This window comes from Piliocolobus tephrosceles, chromosome 8, assembly GCF_002776525.5.
Source record: "Piliocolobus tephrosceles isolate RC106 chromosome 8, ASM277652v3, whole genome shotgun sequence".
In the NCBI taxonomy this organism is placed as follows: domain Eukaryota; kingdom Metazoa; phylum Chordata; class Mammalia; order Primates; family Cercopithecidae; genus Piliocolobus; species Piliocolobus tephrosceles.
Window position 1 is genome coordinate 138,839,308 of NC_045441.1, and position 7,247 is coordinate 138,846,554.

Below are 7,247 nucleotides of genomic sequence, written 5' to 3' on the forward strand. Positions count from 1 at the left end.
GGTCAAATCCCTCAGGCAAAGAATGACTGAGGTGTATGACTCACTGACCAGGCCGGGACTTCACAGCATTCATTCACTAAACAAGCCTGCTGTGTGCCAGGCATCATTCTGGGATGCTGCCCATGACACAGCCCCTACCCTTGAAGAGCTCAAGGACCTTAGTGGAAAATCATTTTGATACGCACAGGACTTGGGACCATCTATATGTTCAACTCTTTAAAAAATGTTCCCAGCCCCAGCTCTCTTAGCAAGGCTTTCTAATTCATTATCTCATTTAATCGTACCATGAGTCAGGCAGGGCAGTAATACGTGGGAAAGGAGGGTGGGGGTGGGGGATAGTGTGACCTGTCCACCAGGTCCTGTTGCAAATTGACAGCAGATCCCAGGCCTCCTGTTAGCTCAAGCTGCTTCTGCTGTCACACTGCAGCCTTCTGCAAGGATGGGGTGGTACTGTCCTCCTCAGTTTTCATTCTCTTTCATTTTAAAATGATAAACCTGGGTCACAGGATATTTGGGAAGAGACATTGTCATTAAGTCCAAGACAAGACGGTCAGATTTGTCATCCTAGTGGGTTACAATCCAAAATACTCTGGAGCATGCTGAGATTAAGGTGGTTGCCAAGGGAACAGAAAACAGCCATGAGTAAACAAATCAAAACTTAAAAGGATTTAGATCAGGTCTATGGCCAGGTAAGTGCAGAGCTTTGTATCCTGTCCAAGGCCAGGTAAGTGCAGGTCTGCAGTGGGGATCTGTGGCCACGTGGTCACAGGTGTGGAAACATCCTGCAAACGCAGCCACGTTGCTTCGTACAGGCAGTGCAGTGGCTGGCATGTGGAGCCAGGTGAGCTTCGTGATGTTGGGGCTTCTGGAACTGCCTATGTCATCCTTGTAATTCTTTGTTAGGAGCAAGTCTGGAGCTAGGAAAAGTGGTGTAGGTTCTCAGAAAATGGTTGTTTTTTGGCAAGGGACAGGTGCTTCAAGTCGTTCGGTAAGGCAGTCAACCTCATTGAGAGGGTTTGGTGTCCCACTGCCCAGCCCCAGGGGAGCTGCCTGACAGTGACCAGAGGCGGCCGCTTAGCCATGCAATAGCACAGGCCCCTCAGGGACTTGGCAGAGGGAGACTGGTGGGAGTGGGGGATGCTCCTGAAACCTTTTGTTATTGTTTTTAAGTGGTTTGAATTTGGTAAAGAAATATCTTTGGCCTTTAGGCAGGAGGAGGAGTATTGGGGCCCAAAATAGCATGTTCTCACTATCACTGTTCTTCCTGGATTGTGGCTGGGGCAGTGAGAGGGGGACTCCCTTAAGTTATCCCTTAGGCTAAAAAGAGAATAGCCTCTCGGGTTGACTGGGTTTGGAGGAGGTGTCCTAAACAGGCTGTTCAGCAGAGAACTTTTCGTGATGATGACAGCGCTCTATTGCTGTGCTGTCCAGACCATAGCCACTAGTCACATATGGCTATTGAGAATTTCAATGTGGCTGGTGCAGCTGAGGAACTGAACTTTATTCAATTTTAATTAATTTAAATAGCCCCAGGTAGCTACTGGGCAGTACAGCCCCAGGGATGATAGGATGACACTCCTATTGATAAGAAACTAGAAACATTGTTTCTTTTCCCTTCACCTTCTCCCCTCAGCTCACCACCTAGGTGAGAGCCAGATAGTTCTGGGGTTCAATTCTGGCTTTGTCATTTAAACCATAGGTCCTTGGGCAAGTAACTTATGTAAAGCATGGGGTATAGTGCCTGGCACACAACAATCACTCAATAAATGGTAGCTATTGTTGTTTTAATAAACTAGAGTGGTTACTTGCAGAGCAATTGTGCCCATGGAAAGGGAAAAATGGGTTTTCCCTTGTTTAGCTTAACCCACATAAAGAATTAACCATCCCCAGTGTGAAGCAGGCCTGCTGCAAGTTTAAGGGTTTGAATTGATGTCATAGGTCACATACTGGGTTTTAATTCCAAGGAAAGAGAACTTTGGAGCAGATGAGGCCTCACGCTGAGCCTCACATCTTCATCCAGGTCTCTGCAGAGCCACTCAGCCCTCACAGTTGTGGCTGAGGCGGCAGCTTTGCCTCACCTCCTCATTCCTTACATGGCATCAGCACTCCTCCTCCTCCAAACCCTTAGGGCCATCTTTTCTCTCTGAGCAGCCTGAGCTATCAGATGTAGCTTGCAGAGGAGCATACGTTCATTAAACAGACATTGACTGAGGACCTATTAATCGCTGGATGTGTGGGACACAGAGATGCTAAAATAGTCCCTGCCCTTTGAAGTTCATAACCTAGTGGGGAAAACAAAAGTGTGCTAAATTCCAAATCTGGGATCGGCATAAGGTGCTTTGGAGAAAGAGCTCAGACTGATGTCCAGTCCTGGGGAGATGGGAGAGGCTTTTCAAGGGGGAGATGGTTGAGTGAGGAAGGCCTGGGGACGCAGCCCCACAGGAGGAGCTGGAGGATGAGGGGAGCAGGGTCTGGAGCTGCCCTGAGGAGGCCCATGGGGTGATCTGTGTGTCCACCTGTTGTGCCCCAGAGTGACTATAGTGCAGAGTCTGGGACAGGGTTCACCTGAGCTACACGTCTACCCATGCTCTACAGGAGCCAGGAGCTACGCGTCTACCCACATGGGAGCCGGGTCTGCTGTTCTCCAGGACGCCTTGGTTGTGGGTGTTCCAGGTCTTTGTTAGGGTCCAGAGTCCAGCTGCCACATGGACCTGTCAGGATAGTGGTGATCCCTGTGCCAGCCACTGCGCTGCCTGTATGAGGAAGCATGAAGCAGGGCTGTGTTTGCAGGGTGTTTCCATATTGGCACTCCATCGTGCTCACCGCAGCCCCTAAGAATGGGGTGATGGGGAACCTTGGGGGAGACAGGAGGAGGGTGTGTGTGCACGAAACTACAAAAGTGAAGTGCCTAAGCTCAAACCACAGTGGCAGAGCAGAGAATGGAGGCCTCTGGGAGCCCTTTGGGCCTCGGCTTCCCTGCTGAGACACGGCAGGTTTGAGGTGGAATTTCCTGTGTCTGTGTCCACCCCCATCCCCTAGCTGTGTTCTTTTCCTTTCTATTTTGGTTCAGCTTACCTAGAAAATGCTGCTAAAAATATGGAAGACATCGTCAGGCATATTATTGATTTTACTTTTGAAAAACATGGTCTTCACCAAGTGTCCCCATTTCTCTTATGGTCTGCAGAGGAGATGAACACTGGGAGCTCTGTGTTCCCAGGGGCTGGAGGGGCTGGAGAGCAGGGCAGTGTTGATGTGCTTCGAGTGGAGGCACAAGTGGGGTTGGTCATGAGCACCTGGGGTGCTGGTGTCAATGCGTGGGAACTCAACATCTGCCCTATGGACTCGTTTCTTTGTCTTTCCAGTATTCCCTTCCTGTTGTCTCTATTTAAAATACCAATTTCCTTGGGACGAGGAACTCCAAAAGTCCCACATCCAGCAGTGAGGTGTCTCCAGGAGCAGTGAAGGGATGGGGTGGGGGTTGGGGTAGGAGCAGGTTCTCCAGAGGCCACAAGCCAGACGGGTGGGGCCGGGTGGGGCCTGGTGGGGCAGACTGGTTCTCCGAGTGAGCTGTGAAAGCAGGCAGGCTTGGCCTCCCGGCCTGGTATTGGGGGAAGGGGCTGATTTTACAGCCTAGGGGCTCCCACCTGGAATTCTTCAGTTCCTAGGCTCCAGAAGGCACAGTGGGCACCTACAGAGCTGCAGAGGGGACCCTCATGATATCGGGAGGCCCGCATCTCTCAACGCCCTCCATGAGGGACAGCGCCACCCCAACTGCCACATCCACTGTCTGCTGCAAGGATCCCTGCCTGGGACTTGGAGAGTCACGTTTCTCCACCTGGCAGCTGCAAAGAGGCCACAGAGAAAAAAACCTATTTAATGTTCTTCTACCACTTGTGACTTTTAAAATCACTTTTCCTCTCAGGCCTCTGTTTCTTTGTCTGTCAAATGTACACCCTCAGGCACGTTCTCACTGGGGCCCAGGTTTTTACTTCCCTGTTGTCACACCCTATTTATGTCTGAGGGTCTCAGTCCCAGGGCAGTGCAGTGGAACTCAAGCTGGGTCACGGTGCCGTGTCCCCATCTGGGCTCTGCTACTTAGAGCTGTGGGTGTTGGAGGAAGCCACTCTGTGTTTCAATTTTATTTTCCTATCTATAAAATGGGATAATATTAATACCCACACAAGCTAGGATGCACATGGTTATTGGAAGGTTTCCACGAGATCATACATGGAAAAGGGCTTTGTAAAAGGCAAGTTATGTCCAACTAAGGGACATTATCATTAAATGGCAGCTGGAAGCTGTAATTTGGTTCTGCCCTCTCACGCCCGCTGCTACTTCAGACGTTCTAAGTTGCTCTTCTATGGGATATCTCTGGCTTGACTGCGGGTTCCGTTCTGAGGAGGTGTGGTCAGTAGGGACCAGATGTCTTCTTCCTTTCCCTCTGGTCACTCTAGTGATATAACCCAGGCCATATAGTCAGGCAGACTTCGGCAAAACTGTCAGCGAGGGTAGCTCCCCGATTCGGCCCCTATGACTGTTGTCTCCAGTCCTGAAACCCTCGCCCGGGGCCGCTCCGCCGCCGGGCTCCGGCGCTCAGTCCGTATCACTCGCGGGAAGGCCGGCGCCTCCGTCCGACCCTCTTTCCTGGTGGCTGGGGGCGGTTTGTGGGCCTGGCCTTGGGATTAGGAAAATAGGGATGGTGCTATAACGGCCGAATGCGGGCCTCAGGGAATCCCGAAAGGGGGAATGTCTGGATCGGCGGATCGGACGTTCAGGCCCCGGAACCGGCCCCCGCATGGTCGCCGCTCCGGCCCGGGCCGGCGCAGCGTTAGCAGCCCCGTTTTCCGCCAGCCGGGCTGCCGGAGAGTTAGACCTCCCAGCCTCACGGGGCTGCTGTGCGGCTGCGGCGACGCAGGCGACTGCGGCGCTGCAGCGGAGACGGAGGGCTCGGGAGGCGGCGCCATGTGAGTCAGCGCGGGGCCGCGCTGGGGCCGAGGCGAGAGGTTACCGTATTTACCGAGGCCAGAGCCGGACCCCTCGAGGGCGGGTCACTGCGGGCGCGCTACCGTATTTGCTGGGTCCCGCGCAGGTCCTTTCCGAGAGTGGGAGCGCCGCGACTTAATTACGTATTTATCCAGGGTTGCGTGGTTCCGCGGGGGGCGCTGCGGGCACTGGGGGTGGGCTGCATTCATTCCCTCCGGGAGCTGGGGCTTGCAGTCGGGCGGGGTGGGTTGCGGCAGCAGGGTGGAGGCCTACGTATTTTCGTGGGGGTGGGGTTGCGACGCAGAGTTTACCATATTTCTCCAGGGTTGCTCAGGCCGCAGAAGTTGGCAAGGTTGTGTGTGAGGTCGGGTGGGGTGGGGTCAGCTCTCCCGATTAATGCAGCTATTTGATAACAGCAACGTCGCGGGAGGCTTGCTGTCTTTATGGGGGCGGGGAGAAGGGGCACGGGAGTCGCTGCGGGAGAGTTACCGTATTTGCGTTGAGCAGCACAGACTGTAGAGAAAAGAGCTGCGGCCGGAGACCGGAGGAGCAGGGGCTCAGCTGGGCTGTGAGTGTGGCATGGGATGAAAGAACTTGGGGGAGAGACGGGGGGCCTCTCGACTTGCAGGCGGGGCCTCAGGCAGGGGTATAACTGGGGAGAGCGAGGAGACTGCCCAGTCACAGGGCCAGGCTGAGATTGGCCAAGGGGACTTTGATGATTTGTCTTTGCAGATGTCAGTGCAGTTGCCTGTGGAAAAGACTTGTGGGTGGGGTCTCTTGCAAGTAGGACTTGTCTCCTTCCCCAGGGTGTCAGTTACACCCTGGCCTCGAGGGTAGGGAAGACAGAGGAGGTGGCTCTGAGACCCCACTCTGCAGATAGGTTGGCTGAGGCTGGAAGTGAAGAGAGGCCTTCGGGGAGGTCCAGTGGAACACTCAGTCTGCTTCCCTGATGGGGTTGGGGAGAATGGATGAGGCAGGCCTTAGGGCTCTGCAGGAGTCCAAGTTTTGCGGAGGTCGGGGGTGGGGGCGTTTGTGCCAGTAGTGGCGGTAGACAGTACCTCTACAGGAGAAGTGGCCCTTTGGAATGCATGACACTGTGACAGCTGGGATGGTGGTAGTGGGGTGTGTGTGTGTGTGTGTGTGTGTGTGTGTGTTTTGAGGAATGTTTAGTTATTGAGCAGCTAGTACATTGAAAAAAGCTTTCAACAGTGAGGCAGGAGACTTAAGGCCTAGTCCAGGCTCGCCTTGCTCTGTGACCTTGGCAAGTATGTTGACCTCACTGAGCCTCAGTTTCCCCAACTTTAAAGTGGGCCTCAATAACCCTGCTCCACCCCTTTCTCAGGGCTGTTGTGAGGACAATGGGAAACAATTTAAGAGGAACACAGTACCCTGGGAAGAGGATCCTTTGGAGAACCAGCATGAAGGGAGCTGGGTTTGGGGGTGTTGGCTGGGCACTGAGTGTGCTGCTCAGCTCTAGGCCAGGTTTTGCTGTGAGGATACCAAGAGGAATCACGCTGAGACCAGTCCCCCTGGGAACCCACACCCTGGTTCAGTGACTTGGAAACCTTTTGAACACATGCCTCATTTTGATAAACAAAGAGCTGCTGCCTTTAATGTTAACTGAGGTCACTTTCAAGTTTACAGGGTTGTGTTTTTGTTTCCTGTTTTAAGCTTTGCAAAAAATATCTTTAAATCACTGATAATCCCACCCTTTTCTCCAAGTTAGGGATGCACTTCCCTACCTCCCTCTGTCCTTTAGATCTGGTTGGAGGGATAAGACATATCTAGACGAAGGTAACTGAAAATCCCAGCTGAAACTGAAACTGAAACTCCTAACTGAAACTCATCACCATCTGTCCAGTGTCGTGTGTGGCTGGCTGCCATGGTGCTAGGTGCTGGGGCTGAAAGAAGGCAGCTCTGTCCTTAAGGTGCTGGGAGTCGGGGGACAGAGGTGGCATGACTGACCCTCGTGCAGTGTGATGAGTGAGGGCCACGTGGTTGTGTCACACGGTGTAAGCCTGGGGTGGAAAGGTCGGGGAAGGCTTCTAGGAGAAGGTGCCCTTGGGAAGGGCCTGAAAGGAGTGTAGGCCGTACTTAAAAGGCAGTGGAGGAAGAACACCAATTCCCAGCAGGGGAACTTGAGCTTGAACAAAACGGGGCGAAAGGTGGAGGTTGTGGGAGGTGTGGCTGGGGGTTGGCTAACCCTCGGGTTCCCCGACCCCTCTCTCCGCCCCCCTCCCCCCCCCCCCCCCCCCCCCCCCCCC

General features: G+C 53.5%; 1 protein-coding gene across 3 annotated transcripts in view; it reads left to right on the plus strand.

The window, feature by feature from the left end:
* Positions 1-4,797: 4,797 nt before the first annotated feature.
* The window catches only part of LOC111551535 (zinc finger and SCAN domain-containing protein 2-like), a 3,506-nt gene continuing 1,056 nt past the window's right edge, over positions 4,798-7,247 (plus strand). The window contains exon 1 of one of the 3 annotated variants that reach the window (XM_023225564.2): positions 4,798-4,964. The gene's annotated coding sequence lies outside the window, so the exon portion shown is untranslated. Of the gene's footprint in view, positions 5,552-7,247 lie in introns of all 3 variants that reach the window. The other 2 variants (XM_023225561.3, XM_023225563.2) reach the window with 2 other exon arrangements.